Source organism: Lactuca virosa, chromosome 4 (genome assembly GCF_052849685.1).
Source record: "Lactuca virosa cultivar CGN04683 chromosome 4, Lactuca_virosa_CGN04683_v6, whole genome shotgun sequence".
NCBI lineage: Eukaryota > Viridiplantae > Streptophyta > Magnoliopsida > Asterales > Asteraceae > Lactuca > Lactuca virosa.
Window position 1 is genome coordinate 267,653,405 of NC_136429.1, and position 18,572 is coordinate 267,671,976.

An 18,572-nucleotide genomic window follows, 5' to 3' on the forward strand; every position below is an offset into this window, starting at 1 on the left:
TGCATGATGTTGTTGCTTGTTTACTACTTTGCATTGTTGTGATACTAAACATGACGTCCTCCACCCCCGAACGTTTCCGCCGTTCCGGTTTTGGGGTGTGACAGATTGGTATCAAAGCATTGTTTATAGTCAATCGAGTGTATCAACCAATAAAAGATATACGAACTATAAACACAGCGGGATTAAAATACTCTGATAAAGAGTTTATACTTTTAAATAATAAAATATTTAACTAAGTATACATACATGCATTCATACTAAAATCAGTGTCACTAGGACAGAACAAAAGTATTACGATTGTTGGACAGCACAAGTAGACTTAGAGACATATGGTCAACCCTGGGAAGATGTAGCCTGATCAACTACATTATCCGAGGAGTGATTAGCATGTGCCTATGTAACATCCCGAAATTCAGGTACAGCTATTTAACCCTTCTCTTTTGTCAAGTTGTCAAGATTAGCCCTTGAGTGGAATCTGTAGCAAATGAGTACGCTGTGCATACTCATGCGCTTAATTTGGACGCGGACTCGCCTAGGTACGCTGGGCGTACCCAAGGTTACGTTGGGCGTAGCGGGCCCAGATGCAAACCCTAATTTTGGCTTGTGCACCATATAAGGAATGCTAAGGCTTTATCCTCAGCCACCATATCAGAGAGTGAAACCCTAGGAGAGCATTTCCTTCGTCCTAAAGCTTGTGTGTGAGTGATTTGAGCTAAAAGTGCCTTTGTGTGTTAGTGAAGAAGAAGGAGAGGAGCTTGTGGAGGCTAGGGTTTGAAGTGCAAGTTTGGATCTGAGTTCTTCAGAGGGAGGAGCTTCATTTAGAGGTAAAAAGCTCAGAACTTTCCTCTTCATTTTGGTTTTGTGTGGCAAGGACCATTTCTAGGGTTAAATTCTCAAATGTGGAGACTTTATGAGCATATGGGACTCCATGGACCTAGATCTGTCCCATTTCAGTGATATATGTGTTGTAGATCCATAAAAATCCCAACTTGGTCGTCATTAGGGAGTCATGTTTGAGTTATGGACTTTAAAGTGTTGAAAGTGGAATGATTTGGGTGTTGGTGACTCATACAACCATGCAAAGGCTTAAAGTCACGAACTTTATGGATCAAGAGGCTTAGGGATGGTCAGATCTGAAAGCTGGACGTGTGTCTTAACTGTTTAAGACCCCAAAAGCTAAGGAGTCTGAAACTGGGAGTTACGCTGGGCGTAATCCCAGTACGCGCGGCGTCGGGTCTTGGACTGCTTCGCCTTGACGCAAGGTCGGGACCATTTCTGATCCTTCTGCACCTTGATTGTTATCCTTGGGGCAATTGCGCCTGAAGTGACCGGTTCCTCCACACCCATAACAGGTGTGACTGGTCTCATCATTGGTGTTGTTGTTAGGGTTGTTGCGATTGTTGCTGTTTTCATTTGGTTGACGATTCTGGCATAAATAAGTTCTACAGTATTTGGTGGTGTGATTCTTTCGGTTGCATTTCTTACAATGCATCTCCCGGCAGGCTCCATTATGATGGAAATTGCACTGGTTGCATTTTGGAAGGCTTCCAGCATATGGTCTCGTGGTTGTTGGTGTAATAGGGGTCATGGTCGCATGAACAGCAACAACATGTTGCTTCTTTGAGAACCCTTGAGTGGGTTGTCCCTTTCTCTTACTTCCAGACATCAGCTTCCTGCTCTTAAGCTTGGGGTTTGGAGTTCCTTGATAGGCTGTCACTTGTTGGTTTCCATGTTCGTTCCTTCGGCTGGAGTTGTCAATGCTATTCCCGCCTCCATTGGTGTTGTTTGCATTGATTTGTGCCATAGCAGCAGTTACTGCCGCTGTTACCGCATCTTGGAATGTAGCAGGGTCCACCTGCAGGAGCAGTGTCTCGCGGGTGCGCTTGTTATACCTGCGGGATGGCATTTTCCTGCTGCATGTTGATAATCCAAATCGTAAGTAATGATCGTCATTTCTGGTTGTACTCTATAAATTTCGCATCTCGTCGTATGATTCTCATTGTTTCCATCTACATCCCTATGATGTATTTACGGTAGTAGGTAATCGCAGATTTGGCACGATCGTTACGTCTATCCTTAGAGTATATGGGTTGTTTCGGTTTCAAGATCCTTAAGTATCTAGCGGTTTTGAGGGTTCGGTTGTGCATATAATTGAATGTATGTAGTAATCTGAAATAAAGATAGCACATAATTGTTCCATTGGTAAGTACCATCTTAGTATACGAAAGAGAGTCATATCGGATAATAGGGGGGGAAAAGAAAGGTTGATCCTAATTGTGGCGGAAAGTGTCTGGTGGTGGTGCTGATGAAGTGGATGCACCTCAGAGACGAGCTACTTGTCGCTCGGTATCTCGTAGTCGTGCCTCCCAAACTAACTGTCTTGCTCGGGAGTCTCCGTTCACTTCCTGTGTTTGTCTCCCATCTCTCTCAATAGCAAACCACATTTGTTCCCTTCGATTCGGGGTGTCCTGAGCTTGGTTATCAATACCTCAGGTGCGCCAGACCATAACTGGGAGGGCCCGGTCAGCTGGTCCTCTATGACTAAGATCGAAGAGACCTTGGTTCCTACCATAGTGTGGTCGTATCCCCTGCTGGTGACTCTATCTCCAAATATCGTGCGCCCAAGGGGGCATGGGGCCACCGGGGTCCATACGATAAGTCGGCAATCTGGCCATGTATGGAGGATTGATGACATCGGATTATGCATCCGAGTCATCATCATCATTGCCCTCGGGCTCTTCCTCTTAGAGGTCCACTATTGACTCGGCGGGTCCATCTGCAAGTTCTACTTCGTGTTCCTCCTCTGGTTCTTCCTATGAGTCTCCTTCTGGGTCTTCCTCTGAGTCGAGCCACCCTGCTATTCTCTGACTAGGGAGATAGGGGTTTCCTGGCTAATAATACTCGTCTATAGTGTATTGCATGAAAGGGTATAAACACTAGAAACAAATAGCATACCAATTACTCCTATAGTAATGTAATTTTGTTTAGGTTTGGTTCTATAAGCTCTTTGGATAATTAAATGGTAAGTTTTTGATTCATTGTCCATCACGATTACTCTCGAACACATGTTGGTCGTATTTTGAATGAATGTAGTTGATCAGGCTACATTCACCCCCAATACGACAACATAACTGCCCGAGTTTAATAGCGACGTTCAAATCCTCCAAATACTTTTACTGTTCTTGTTGTGTTATTATTCTAAAATGCACACATAGGTATGTATTTTAATTATTATGTTCAGATTTGTTTAGTCCCATTGTATTTATAGTTGCATATCCTGTATGATTAGATATGCTAGTTCACTATAAACAATGCTCTGATACGAATCTGTCACACCCCCGAACCAGACGGCGGAAACGTCCGGGGGCTTGCGCGTGACTTCATCTTGAAATATCATTACAGAGTATATAATTGAAACATAACATCATCATCACACATGTAATATAACAACATTCATTGTTTACATCGAGTATTGTATTTGAATATTACATGCCAAAATAGTAAGAGTATGATGAAACAAAATATAGCACAATATCCATTAGTTTGTTTCGTTCATCCTGCTTCAACGGTTTCCTGAGAATACAAGTTATTTTGAAAATGGTCAACATAAAAATGTTGGTGAGTTCATAAGCATGTTTGTGAAAATGATTTGTATAACTTTGAAACCACCAGAAAATCCTATATTTTCTGAAAATTGTTTAGTATGTTTGTGTCAGACCTTGTATTAATGCATGTATGTTTTTGTTTATTTGACTAAAAGGGTAAAGAGAATGTAGAGAGAATGTAAAGAGCATGTATAGAGAATATTCCCAGACAACCCGATGTTGTCTGTAAAAGAGAAGGGTCTTCCGTAAACTTCATAACGTTAATTCCTCTAGGCGAACCGTCATAACCATACTAAATAATGACAATTTCGCCTGTCTTTGCGTCTTTGGGACGCCGCCGGAATAGAATAAGGTTTTTGTCACCCTAGACTGGCCTAGTCTAACTGTAGCGAACAGCTCAGGTGTGGGGTGTCACCCCCGTATAGATCTATACACAAATCTCCGCTCTCCCTTAAAGAAACTCTGGTTATAACTACAGGCTACGATCGTACACTTAATAGGTGCCAACCAACAAAAACTCACTAGATCCTTAATCGAATTTACGCGAAGAAAAAGGTAAAAACTCATTCTAGGCCCAATGATCCATGTAAGTGAACCACTAAGGCATCGCTAAACATGAAATCATATCAAGGCCCAATTGGAAGGAGATTATATAACTTGGGCCCGAAATATATGTGAAAGGACAACTAAGGCCCATTTCACATGTAAGGTATTTACAGGCCCAAATAGCACGCAAATAGTATCCAAGGTCCGTCGTACATGTTAATGGGTCAATGAGGCCCAATAAACATATAAATAGTATACAGGACCTATCACACATATAAATGGGCCACTAAGGCCCAACAACCTAGAAAATATTCAAATAAATCTGTTTGTTAGTTTATCATTGGTTTTGGTTCAAGTATTCACTAAAATAGCATAAAAGCCCACTTTTGTAAAAATGACGTTCTTGGCCCAATAAGCCAAAAATTTACAACTAAGTCCCAATTTTTGTAAGAATAACACTTTGGTCTCCATTTTGTTGAAAACTTGTGTTGATGACTAGTTTGTGGTAAAAATAACATTTTAAACCCATTTTTGTCAAAAATATCATTTTTGGCTTGATTTGTTTTTGTTAAAATACACATTTTTCTAGTTTTGGGCTTTTCCGACCTAGTTTTTGGAAAATTTGTAGAAAAATCATCGTAAGTCGAAATTTGGATCCGTAAACTCTGCAGGTTTGGAAATTTTGTCTACTTGGTTCAAAATGTTTCTCATATTTTTTGATGGCCTCAAACTAGTGTGAAATTACTCACCTTCACAGGTTGGTTCGAAATTATTTCAAATATGATAGGCAGTTTTGTAAAATTCGCCAAAAATTGTAGAAAAATCGTATGAAAACGTGAGAGTAGTCATTTTAAAAGTATAAATCTGAGCTTTATCCATGTAAAATAGTTTTGAAACATATTTCCATTAAGAGGGTCAAAACAGTTTGATATTGGGCTAAAACTTTCCTGTTAAAAGCTGATTTTTGAGTATAAGTTACAGATCTTTGAGCACAACACTCATTTTTGCTATTTTAAGTGTATAATTCCCAGATCTACTAGTTTATATGTAATATATGTGATAAAACATACTTTTCTCAAGGTTCTTATGAAGATCCAAGTGATAAACTTCAAGTTCTTAACATATTTTTAGATTAATGATGAAATCAACACATAATCAACAAATAATTCATGGAAAACACACATAGTCATGCATATACACATAGATCTACACATTTTACTTGTATTCTCCCCCAAAACAAAGTAAAAATCGAAAATAGGGGGTATGAAATCACCTTTGCTCAATGTTTAGGTTTTTGAAGAAGTGGAAGAGATTTTTGGTCTTAGCACACCTTTGTTGTGGATCTCGAGTTTATGAAGCTTCTAAGGTGTGATCATGAAATAAAACCATGTAAGAAGGAGTTTTTCATGTCCAGATGAAAGAAGATACTTGTGTTTGACAATAACTTACCAAAAAGTGGAATGACTTGATGAATATCCTTAAATCTCTAGCAAATTTTCGAGATCTTGGAGGAAGGAGGAGAATGATGCTTGAGAGTGATTGAGGAAGTGTTTGAAAGAGTGTGTGTGTGGGTGTTTTTGGTTCTTGGCCGAGATATCAAGAGGAGAGGGGAGAGAGTTGGTGAGGTGACATGCTTGGAAGTATGGGGGTCCTTGCATGGATATATGTTGAACATTATGGAGGTGGCACCTCCTAAGTCAACTCTTATTACATTTCCCTCTTTTTTTTTTGTTTAATTGATGTTGGGCCGAGATTTTTGGGCCAAGGGGTGGGAATGGAATAGTTTGAGGCCATTAACATTTATTTAGGATTTTTGAAACCTAAAAATAAAATTTTCGGCCCATTGGGCTCATTAGATAGCTCACGGCCCATTATGGTATAAAGGAATGGGCTTATGGCCCATTAGGGCTAATTAATTCATTTATGGCCCATCATGGTCCAATGGAGGTAGAATGAATCATTCTAGGCCGAAATGGCCCAAAATGTTATAGATTGACGAATTGATGATTTATTGGTCCCTTAGGCCCAATAAGAGAATCCTAGTCCATAATGAACTTGAGCTGGGATTTCAAGGGTTTCCAACCCTTATTTGAACATATGAGATGTATTTGAACGAGAATAGAGTATAGTATTCACTTAGAGTACAGGCTTTTACAATGGATGATGTTTACATGAGAATAGAATTTACTAGCAAAATTCCAGTTGTGACGACGGTCCTTTATGTTGTACTAGTTTGTAAATAAGTGTTGAACCTTTTGTAAATATGTTCCTAGTTCCACCTTCTCTACTGTAAAGTATTGTTTTCGGTAAGTAATCGTATTTGTTTCCAAAAAGTTGAATTGTAAACTGTTTACTAGTAAAATAATGATGTTTATCCTGGAAAATCCTATATTTTCCATAAAACCGAATTGTAGTCTTAAACGTTCGAAGACCGAATAGTAAAAGTATAATTTCCATATTTAATTTAATGATACGTAGTTTTATTCATAAGTAAAACTAGTTGAAGATGTGTTTGCCCTATAAACTAGATATGATGTTAATACCCTCCTATGATCATGTCACACCCCCGAAACCAGACGGCGGAAACGTCCGGGGGCTTGCGTGACTTAAATTGAATACCATCACAATGAATATACATGAATCATAACATAAACATCACCATTCATCAATACATTACAACTGATATTGTTTACATCCAGTACATTGTTTTAAATATTACACATTCATAACACAAAATGTTTCAGAGTTTTCAAAACAAAACATCGTAACATACTTGGTATTACCCTTCTGCTTACTTGTTACCTGAGAATACAAGTTATTTTGGAAAACGTCAACATATGGAATGTTGGTGAGTTCATAAGCAAAGTTGTGATAAAAATGATTTATATAGTTTGTAAAACCCAGAAAATCCGATATTTTCTGAAAAGACAAGAGTTTATCAAAGTGTGAAGATCCATAAGTTGATGCATGAATGATTTCAAGGCATATATTTAAAAAGGGTGTTTTGTATTATAGTTATAGAGTTTACGAGCGAGTGGTGTTGATTTCCCCGGAAAACCCGATGTTTTCCGATGTCAAAAGATATACTTGATTACTAATTGTTATACCGTCATGTCGAATGAATATTGATTTCTCTTCCTTGATTTCTCGGGTGGTGTCAGATAGTATCATTACTAGTGAGTCGTTATAACGAGGTCCGGTAAAGGCTGGTTATAACTGTCAACTACGAACGACCCATAGAGGTACCGTCCGTGATTACTCACGTAATCCAAACCACCTTGATTACTGTTGAATAACGTCCTAAGTTCGTTTACTTTGATTACTCATAAGCCTTAGCAAACGAAGAGAAGAGGAGTACGAAGTCCTGCTACCATCGTAAGTACTTTTAGGCTGTCGAGGATGCGAAGGACACGTTGGCCCATCTCGCATTTGATTACTTTGACCTTACTAGCAATACTAATGGACCACTAGGGCCCAATAGCACATAAAAGCTATTGAAAGTCCTTTTATATGGAATTGGGCCATAGGAGGCCCAATGACACATAAGCGTTATCCCCTTTGGGCCCAAAGATCATGTAAACGGACTTGTAAGGTCCAACAAGCATGATTTGAAACTTTCAAGCCCAAAGTTTGAATGTTTACTCGTCCTAGGTAACACATCTCTAGTGGAGGGTTTGGTTGAACGTTCGTTGTTTTTGTATCGACTCGAGACCCAACGATTCGTTTATAACAATATTTGGAGTTATACGTGTATTTGTCCTTCGATTTTTGTAAGCCGTATATTAGTATTTTTGACTCAATATTCTATAAATAAATAAAATAATTGGTTTAAAAACAGTAGTTTGACCTTTTCAGCCCCTTTCTTTTTATAAAATAACAATTTTAGTCCTTTATATAAAAGAAAAGTCAGTTTAGGCCCTTAAAACATTTTCTTGACACTTTTGCATCATAGATTTGTTGAAATGATATTTCTAACTCAAAACTTATTTTGTTGACAGTTTCAGCCCTTCCAGAATAGTATTTTCCGGTTAAAGCCCAACTTTTTGCAATTTTTACACTTTTAGCCCAAAATCCAAAAACTTTACATTTTTTATCCTTTTTGGAAATAAAAAGCATTTTTAACCCTTGAAATAGTTTTATTACACTTTTTATCCCCTGTTTTGAAAATTTTACCAATTCAGCCCCTATAAATGCCATTTTTTCGCAATTTTGGGCTTGTTGGGCCGAAAAGCCCAAAATTAGCCCAAAAGCTAGAAATTCCATTTTAAGTCCTTTAAAAATCATAATATTCATAAAAACAATTATTATAACTGTTTTGGCTCTTTTAACCCTTAAGAAACCGTGATTTGGCAACCTTTAACCCAATTTTTGTATATTTGACAATTTAAGCCCAAAAATGGATTTTTATGTTGGAATATGTTCATCACAATTTTATAAGCTATTATTCTTGACTTGTTTAGTGTAACATAACTTAGATCATGTTTGTTTTCTTTCTCATGTCATAGATCTCGAGATATCACTCCTTTTTGGCTACATGTTTATCACAAAAGCACATAAAATCACACATACATGCATAAAGTCACACATAGCATACTCATACACATAGATCTACACATTTTTCTTGTATTCTCCCACATAAAACATATAAAAACCGAAAAGAGAGGGGTATGAAGCTCACCTTGAGTTGTGGGTTCGGTTTTTGAAGAGAGAAATGAAGAACATTCGATCCTAGCAAGTCTTCTTGGAGAATCTCGAACTTAGATGTTTCTAAGAGGGTGATCATGAGTTTTAACAGATTAGGAAGAGATTTTTGATAAAACAAAGAATCTAGATCATAGATCCAAGCATGAACTTACCTTAGATGATGAATTTGTGGAATAATCTCCTTGAAAAGCTTCCTAAATCTCGATATTTTGATGAAGGATGAAGAGAGTTCTTTGAGAGTGTTTGAGTGAAATGTGTGTGTGTGTGTGTGTTTGTGTTGTTTTCGGCCGAGAGAAAAAGAGAGAGGAGAAGAGAGAGTGTTGATGAGATGTTTGCTTGGAAACATGAGTTGCATGCATGGAGACCCAAGAAATAATGGTGAGGTGGCAATACTAAAGTCAACTCTTCCTCTTTTGTATTGTTGGGCCGAGAAGAGGACAAGGAAAAAGAAGATTTGGGCCCTTTAATGCTTAAGCCCATATCATAATTCCATTAGGTGATTTTCGACCCAAAATAAATCAAGGAATGATTTTTATGATCTATTAGGGCTACATAAATTTGTTGTGGTCCAATAAGGCCCATTAAAGACAACCTAGTTCATTTTAGGCTTATAAGGCCCAAAATATTATGTTTCATGTATATGGGCCCATTTAGAGTCCATTTGAGGGTTCTATGTTGATGATAGTTAAATTGGAAGCTTATTGGTCCATTAGTCCCAATAAGGAAATCCTAGTCCAAAATGGACTTAAACCGGGATCTCTAGGGTTTCCAATTCTTGGTTAACTATTTGCAGTGCTTGAATACAGTGTTGGATTGAAGTTTTGTTGTTATTGAATAAGCATCATACATGTTTTCACATTGTTGGTTCATAATTGATATAGTTGTTGTAGTTACAAGCATCAAAATTCCTAGTTGTGACATATCACTTTATACATACGAGTTGTACAAAATCGAGATCGAACAGACAGTCGAATGGATGATTTTGCCCTAAGCCCACAACCAAACAAGGAATAGGAAGTAAGGCGGAAATCACACATTCCACTGCCTATCAGATATTAATTGTATATAACCCTGATGTATATGCTAAGTAATCACAGAGTTAATACCTCTTAAGACTGTTTAAAAAGTATATTACTACGTAAATGTGTCATTGTTTTCTCCATGTGAGTTCTTATAACCATAATGTAACCTAAGATTGCCGGATCGCGACGTTCTTCAGGCGTCAGAATGTTAACGACATTTGTTACCCCAGACATGTCAGCCTAACTGTAGCTAACAGCTAAGGTGCGGGATTGTCAGTCCCGTATAGATCTATACACAAATATCTCGCTCTCCCTATGGGGCTCCGGTTATAAATCAGGACTTGGTTGGTACTTAGGTAAGTATGAGAAGAAGTCTCACAAATTGCTTCAACGGATTTGATAGTAATAAAGTGAAGAAAAAACCTTTTAATAAATAGCATGTAACTTTGTAGAATAGTACCTATGTTCCATAACAATAAGTTTGTTTCTGTAAAATAGTACATGTTTTCCATAAACTATACCTATTATAGTTTATAAGTTTATTTTCGTATTATGAAAACCGTTGTATCTTAACATGTTTTGTAAATATTTGTAAATTTAATAAATTTCACTTTTAATTGCATATTAACGGTAAGAAAACATAATAAGTAATTTATATTTTTAAACACAAGATTTCTTGTGTTTTACTTGTATTCCCCTAAAACAATTTAAAAATCGTGAAAACGTAGGGGTATGAACTCACCTTGAGTGTGTGTTGTTGTTTAGATACAAAGAGGTTGCGAAGGCTCCTCGGGTTAGAATACGTGAAAGTAGTTGTATCCTAATAATATGTATACACGATATCGTATTTAAATTAATGAAATAATTTAAATAATAATTTAAAGTGTTAGACAACACAAAATTATGTAATAAATACTCACAAAAATTCTAGGAATTATTTGAAGGTGTTCTTGGCTGTTCTTGGGTGTTCTTGGTGTTCTTGGGTGAAAACTTGAAGATATGAAGATAATAGCAATGTTCTTGAGGGACTTATGAAGATTTGAAGGAATCTAGGTGATATCCTATGAAGATATGAAGGTTTTCGGATGATACTTGAGAGCAAATTTGAGATGTTTACGGTTTGGAAATTGAGAAATGAATTGAGTTCACGTCTAAACATATATATATATATATATATATATATATATATATATATATATATATATATATATATATATATATATATATATATATATATATATATATATATATATATATATATATATATATATATATATAGCAATGTGTTTTCGGCCTTAAACGGCCTTAGGCTTTGGGTGTTCGGTCCTTAATTGACCTTGGCTTTTGTGTTTTCGAGCATTAAGGGATGATTTCGGTCCTATAAAACCAAAATCTCTATGTTTCATCTTTCTAAAACCGTAAACTACTTTTGCATTAATTTCTTGGACCGCAAACCCAAAGATCCTTGGATCTTTGGACCGAAAACTCATATATGGGGGGTTATTATATGATTTAAACTTTTAACTTTTAACTTATGTTGACATATATTAGCTTATTTCAACTTAGGTTTTAAACCATACTTAGTTGCTAGCTTATAAACATGCCTCTAAGGCTATAGATGATACAATGCAACTAGGATTGCAATGTGATTTTATTTATACTTGCTTAGGATTTAGACTTTGTTGGGTCTAAAATTTTCCAGTTGTGACAGGAACTTCACTTCTTTATTCATCCTTGTTCTAAGAAAATTTTCAACTTCTTCTTGAATGATTTGGTTCCTCTCGGGTGCAAATTTCCTTCTTTTTTTGGTGTATAGGTCTTAAAAAAGGATCTATATTGAGTTTATGAGTTATAACTTTCTTATCTTTATCTATCATATCCGCATGCTTCCAAGTGAAGGTCTTGTTTCTGTGTTTTAAGAACTTTATTAGTTCTTACTTGATTTGTTTTGGCATTGAGGATCCTATGAGGACTTTGGCTTCAGGATCCGCGAGGTTTAGGGGTACTTCCTTCACATATTTCTCTCTTTTATTTAGCACGCCTCGTGCCCCCTGCTTTAAATTTTATGCTTGTCTTGTTACTGTTGAAGACTTCATCCCCTCAATAGCCGATACCGAAGTTCCTTCACATATTTCCCTATATTGTGTGATATGTTCTTTAGGATCCGTGGTTCCATCGTAAGGCTTCGAGCTAGGAGTTTGGAAGATCTTAGGAACTTCGGTATCTGTCCTTATCCTTTCCACTTCCATAAGCAACGTTCTATTGTCTTCCTGTTGCTGAGCCACTTGTTGTGTCAGTGACTTCATCATGGACAAGAGTTTGTTATTAGAGACTAAGGCAGGATGATCCTGGGATCCCAAGGATCATGGAGCAATCGGAGGAGTGCTCTTCTTTTGTACATCAAAAGCCTTTTTCTAACCAGGAAGTCTACTTGGAGGGAATGGAAGATATTTCGATGTAATAGAGGGAATAAAGGAATAAGAGAAGGTTGGTTGTGAAGTTTTTGAGGATTATAAACACCACGACCCCATGGTGGGCACCAAATTGTTTTGGTCAAAAATCGAGTGCGTAGATATTAACCAATTTGAATGAGGGGTTATGGTGTTGTTCATAAAGTGATTATTGAAACTAGAACAAGATTGCACAAGTGAGTTATAAGGAAATCCCTTGATCCGTGCTAGGATCTCCAGAACAAAACCTTGTGAGGTGATAATGATCACCTGCCTTGTTTAATTTTATTGATTGAATGACTGCTTACAGAAATGGAAGTAAGTAAACGAGTACACATATTGCAGTGAGTCTAGATGTGTTGCGTGTGCGAAATACTTGTGTACTTATAGTCTAGTCTAAGTAACAATAAGTCTGATATTTTAGGGATCCTCTCGAATAAAAATAAGGACGTTGGTTTGACTTGGTATTACTTTCTCTTTTGCCTGATTGAAACGTTTCTTCGTTTAGAATGAGTCTTATGTTGACTAATTTTGTACATGTGAGAAAAAGACTAGAAATATATTCGTTAGAAAGGTTAGGAAATACAGTAATAGTAATGGTCAGGATCCTAAGCTATGTTCGGGATCCTGAAAGTTCGTGAACATCCGGGAATAGGGTTGAGGATCTTGGCCCAAACAACTAATTTCTTCCTTCCAACAGGAAACATACAAGGAATCCACAACCTCTTGAAAGATATATGGATAATCCTCAATATGTGAACAATAAGAGTATTGAAGTCCAAGTCCATCCCCTGAGCCTTCTACCAAATACTGTTTGCACCCGGTAACAAAGTTTTTGGAGATTCGACTTTTATTGCTTTTCAAACATGTTCTGTTTTTGGTTGATCAACATCATTTAAACTTTCTGAATTTTTAACTTCAGGAATAGCAATTATGTCCATAGGCCTAAAAATTGATGAAAATCATATTTCACAAAAAATTTCATCCGACGTCTCAATTATAGTGTTTACCTACGCTAGAATCATCATATTCTCTTAGATACAAACTATAGGCCTTGTAATTTTATACATAACAAATGAAGATCCAATCTTTTCCATATGAACACAATTTTTTTTTGAATGAGGTAGTTTCACAACGACCCGCCATATGCAAATTAGAATGTAACTCAAATTTGAGCTTTTCCTAACTTATATGGGGCTGTATTGTTCCTTTTATTGAAGAACTTAATTAATAACATAACATGTTGTTAAAATGGACCCTCCCTCAAAATACCTCACTCAATCTTGAGTACAAAAGTACTGTGTTTACCATTTCTTTGGAAAATCGATTTTTGCATTCGAAAATTCCATTTTGTCGTGATGTGTATGGTGTCTTTATTTCATGGATGCTACCAAATGATTGAAAGTGTTGGAGATCCACATCTTCCCCACTTCGATAAGTTCATAGACATATAATTGAGAGATACAAAATAAATCTAAGTGGAATAAGCACTAAAAGTAACAGCATGTTTTTATTACTTAAAGGAGTAGAAATGAAATGATATAGTTCAATATGTATAAGTTCCAAAACAAATGATTTTAAATTAATATTATGAAATTATTCTTTTGTAACTTTTTGTAAGCATGCATATTTTTCCATTAATCAACATTGAATAACATATGAAATCCATCCATATTTTATTGTTTTTGTTTTTCTAAATAATAATAATAATAATAATAATTTTTTAAACTATTTACTTAGTGAAATTATACTTGGAATTATAGGAGTTCGGTTTTAGGGATAAAATTTTACCAAAATATGTAAGTAATGGAAACAATTAAAAGGTTGGGTAATGTTTGGGGAAAGAAATAAATATGGAGGGACTTGTAGAGTACATGCATGCTATATAAAGGAAAGCCCTAGTTGAATTCATATCCTTAACTCCTTGAATTAAATGCCAATCCTAGCCTGCTCCTCTTACTTTACGACTTATTGTTATTCAGTCTGAACGTTGGGTTCTTCCTTTGGAGGTTCCTACAAGTTTCTACAAAGGGTCGAAGTTGATGTCAAGCTAAAGAAAGTGAAGGATCTATTATAGAATACTATGGGTCTAGGTTAGAAACAAATAGTTAAAAGTGTTGGAAAGTGTATAACTTATATAGAGGTCCAAGACTAACAACAATGATAACGGGTGAAAATGGTAACCTTTAGGGATTTCAATATAATTATACAGTTTCAAACAAAGTTAATTAATGGTCGAATATGAGAAACTGCATGGTTGTAGATATAGTTTTTAGCGTGGAATTAGGGACTTATAGCCATGGATTTGATCATAAGTGTACCCCAAAATCCTAAGGTATTATCTGTCACACCCCGAAACCGATGGCGGAAACGTTCCGGGGCGGGGTGACGTTATGTAGAGTATCACAACCAATGTACATAGCAAGCATAGTAAACACAACCATTACATTACATAAGAAAGTTTTACATTTGTTTGAAAACAAAGTACTACAAGTTTTCTTAGATACATAGGTTAGAACAAAAGTAAAGACGAGTCTTCTATATGCTCCGTCTTCTTCAAAAGGTTAGCAGGAGTACCTGTCTATGGATGCCCTGAGAATACAAGCAGTTTTAAAATATCAGCATAAAGCTGGTGAGTTCATAAGCGGTTTGTTTTCTTATGAAAAATGTTCGTTTCCTTTAGTTTCATGAACAGTTGATATCCAAGAAAATCCCGTATTTTCTTATAAAAGTAGTTTGGTTATCCCTTTGTTACACAATTTGAATTAAGAAAATCCCGCAAATTTCCTTATGAAAATATGGTTTGATTTCTCGTTAGATGTACCATACAACCTTATTTATGAAAAGTTTCGTTATCCCAAGAAAACCCTATGTTTTCTTATGTAAAACATTCGTTGGTTATCGATTCTGAAATGATGTGTACAAGTATCTACCATACTTGTATCGATTAAGTGAAACATACTGAATGTCTAGTATCCCGTGTTAAGCGTATTAGTTTTGACACGTACACAAAACTAACAAGTGAGTAGTGAACTGGTAATAATCAAAGACAGTTATTACTAGAAGGTTAGTTCACTAGGTTCGTTGTTACTTTATCAGTAAATCTCCATTATCTAAGTTGCGAGTTCCATAACCATACGATAGACTAGACATGGCAATAAGAAGTCCATCGTCGTTTTATGACTTTTGTCACCCATGGACCTGACGATCCAACTGTAGCTAGCAGCAGGGTGCGGGGTAGTCAGTCCCGTATAGATCTATACACTCAAGTCACGCTCTCCCTCCAAGAGATTCTGGTTACGGGAGTAGTCCTCCACTCTCGTAATCCGTGTGGAGTGTTACCGAGGACGTGTCTCCAATCATAAGAATAATGAATTTTACAAGTAATAGTATAGAAAATCCCGGTTTATGAAATGACATGAAATCCTTGTGAAATGTAAAAATGTAACATTTTATAATGAGTTTCACAATTGGTTTTGAAAACTAACTCCACGAGTTAGACGGTTGGTTAAAACGGATTTTCAATGTTTAAAACATATTGAACATGTAGTTATGTTATACGAAATAACAGATTTGAGTACAAGTTTCCTTGTACTTTTGCTTGTATTCCCCCCCTGAAAACATGAAAAACACAGAAAATGGTGTAGGGGTATGAACTCACCTGACGAGAATGTGCCGATTTAGATGCTATGTATCCGTTTAGGGCTTGAACACGCGTGAGGTTCCTATGTAACATGAAGAGATACATAATTGTATCTAATTAGACTTTGATTTTACCAAGATAGTAGGATAATACACTCCGAGGCACGAAAACACTTCAATTCAAGTGTTAGGAATGATACGGGTTGTATCTAAGGAGTGTAGGGCCTAGATAAGGTGTTTACTCTTCAAGTGTAAACCCTTAGGGAGTTTACGGTCCAAAGACCATATCCCCCATGAGTTTACGGCCGTAAACTCATGGGTGTGGTAGTTTGAGTGATCCAAGGTCTCATCTTGCACACAGGAAGGTTCTAAGGTTGATTCTATGGCTTAGAAAGTGATCGGGACATGAAATGGCCTTGGAAATAGGGTTTACGGTCCTTGGACCACCCTTGGGGAGTTTACGGTCGTAAACTCAAGGGTTTACGGTCCTTGGACCACCCTTGGGGAGTTTACGGTCGTAAACTCATGGGTTTACGGCCGTAAACCCACTCTTGTCCATGTTTGTCCATTTTCCAAGTGTTTTGGTGGTTTGTAGGCCATTCATGCAAGTTCTAGACTCAAATGCAAGCCATGCAAAGTGTTTGGAGCATTAAAACACCTTTGGAAGGTGTTTACGGTTTTGGGAGACGTTCCCAAACCGTAAACTCATGTTTACACTTCTTTGGACATGTTTTAGGGTTCTAAGATCATTCAAACAAGTTTCAAGGCCATTAGACATGCATTGGAAGGGTTAAGGAGCATCAAAACCCCATTAAAGGGTGTTTACGGTTCTTGAACATTCAAGGACCGTAAACTCATGTTCATGGCCAAAAACTCATGATCTTGTGGTTCTAACTCCATGCATGTAAGGATCTAAGCATTAGAAGATGTTTGGAAGGGTCTTGGGGCTTCTAAACCCCCATTGAAGGAGTTTACGGTTTTGGGAGACTCCCCCAAACCGTAAACACGAGTTTTTGATGCATTTGGGAGTTTAAGACATGGATTTGCATGCATGTTAGGATAAACAACTAGTTAGGAAGGATCACTTACCAAATTGGAGCTTGAAAGTGAAGATCCTTGAGAGAAATCCGATTTTAGAGAGAGAGTAGAGAGAGAAAGTTCAAGTGTGGGAAAAGCTCAAATGGTGGTCACTCCACCCTTTTGTATGACTAGAGTTAGTGACCCGGTGGAAATACACCCAATACGGACATTAAACGGAGCTTAATATTTTACCCGGGTAAATAACCATTATCCGTATTAGTCGTAGTCTAGAAATTCTCAAAAGATTATTTAGAGTGTTTTCACTCAAATAAATATTTCGTTCTGCCACATACGAAATTATAATAATAATTCTGAATGAATTATTTAATTTGAAAATTAACGGAAAACCCAAAATAAAAATGAAATTTTTATTAACGGAATGGGTTACGTTAACGGAATATCTTTCGGGTTGTCACATTATCCCCCTGTTAGAGGAAATTTCGTCCCGAAATTTAGAATTTAGATACAAGTCATGGAATTGGAAAGAGATGCGGGTATTTCGTTTTCATCGAGTCTTCGCGTTCCCAAGTGAATTCGGGTCCCCGCTTGGCATTCCAGCGAACCTTCACTATCGGGATGCGGCTTTGTTTCGTTCGTTTGATCTCTCTATCCATGATTTCGATGGGCTCTTCCACAAAGTTCAGGTTTTCGTTGATTTCGATCTCATCCAAAGGAATCACAAGGGTCTCATCAGAAAGACACTTTTTAAGGTTTGAGACGTGGAAGACAGGGTGAATATTGCTAAGTTCATGAGGTAAATGGAGTTTGTAAGCTACGGGACCAATCCTGGCTAGGATTTCGAAAGGTCCTATGTACCTTGGGTTAAGTTTTCCACGCTTTCCGAAGCGTATCATGCCCTTCCAGGGTGAGACTTTCAACAAGACACGGTCTCCAACCTGGAATTCCAAGGGTTTTCGTCGTTTATCGGCGTAGCTCTTTTGTCTATCTCGGGAGGCCTTAAGTCGTTCTCGGATTTGTACGATCTTTTCAGTGGTTTCGCGGATGATTTCTGGACCAGTGAGAGTGCTGTCAGGGACTTGTCCCTTGACCAGCTGCGTGTCACCCACCTCAGCCCAACACAGAGGGGATCTGCACTTGCGGCCGTAGAGGGCTTCGAACGGCGCAGCCTTGATGCTGATATGGTAGCTGTGCTCATATCCAGCTTAGTTCCAAGAGCCTTCTGTAGTGACTGCCAGAACCTAGAAGTGAACCTGCTATCCCGATCGGAAATGATGGACACAGGTACACCGTGCAGTCGGACCACCTCTTGGATGTAGATTCGCGTGAGTCTTTCCATTTTGAAGTTTTCTTTGATAGGAAGGAAGTGAGCAGATTTGGTCAGTCGGTCGACAATTACCCAAATGGTGTCGTACCCACTCGGAGATTTGGGTAACTTGGTAATGAAATCCATAGTAATCATTTCCCATTTCCATTCAGGTATTTCGGGTTGAAGAAGTAGACCGGAGGGTTTTTGATATTCGACCTTCACCTTGGCGCAAGTCAGGCACTTGCCCACGAAGGTA